An 878-nucleotide genomic window follows, 5' to 3' on the forward strand; every position below is an offset into this window, starting at 1 on the left:
TTCTGATGCATGCTCAGCTGGAGCCTCACTTTGATTAGCTGGTATAGTGAGTGACTTACTAGTCCCCTCTCCGGCATCCACATCTACTTGCTTACCAGTATTCTTGCTTCTGGTAACCGGTATCATTACTATAATAAGAGAAACAAACGAATTCAGTGGTCAACTATGACTTCATATACAATATAGGCTCTATCGCACGATCTAAGATATGAAGAAAAGAAACAATTCCTAAATGTCCATAGCCTCCTATTTATAGATGCGGTGCACGACACACCGATAAACAAGAATCTACGTAGACACGGCTTTGTAGACTCACTAGGATGAACTTCTCTGATACCACTTTTATCACGCCTTAAATCCTATTGGGGCGGACTGGCACCCGTAACCGAGGAGACCCGAGAGAACCAGATCATAACCTTATACTTCCCATGCATACCTCTATGACAACCTGAAATTCGGACAGCATCATGTCACATATAAAAGGAAATAATCACCTGTATAAGCTTGAGCACACATATATATATATATGTATAGGAAATACTTGGCCGTTGGAGCCATCACGTCTATTTACAAAACACCACCTTGACTGTACATTAGGTTTACAAAGCCTCTAGACAATACACAGAGTTTAACTAAGGTCGGGACACACCTCACCATATACCTAACTTTTATACAATACCAAAAGTGACTGGATATGACAAGGAAAGCCCCGAAGCAAACTAAAGCTCACCAAAAATAGCTAAATATCCTGGCTCCTACTTGTGCGGTGTATGAGCTGAGGTACCTATACCTGGAACATGAAATGCAGGTCCCCCGTGGGGGACGTCAGTACGAAATATGTACTGAGTATGTAAAGCTGTAGATAATCACATATGATA

This window comes from Capsicum annuum, chromosome 1 (assembly GCF_002878395.1).
Source record: "Capsicum annuum cultivar UCD-10X-F1 chromosome 1, UCD10Xv1.1, whole genome shotgun sequence".
In the NCBI taxonomy this organism is placed as follows: Eukaryota; Viridiplantae; Streptophyta; class Magnoliopsida; order Solanales; family Solanaceae; genus Capsicum; species Capsicum annuum.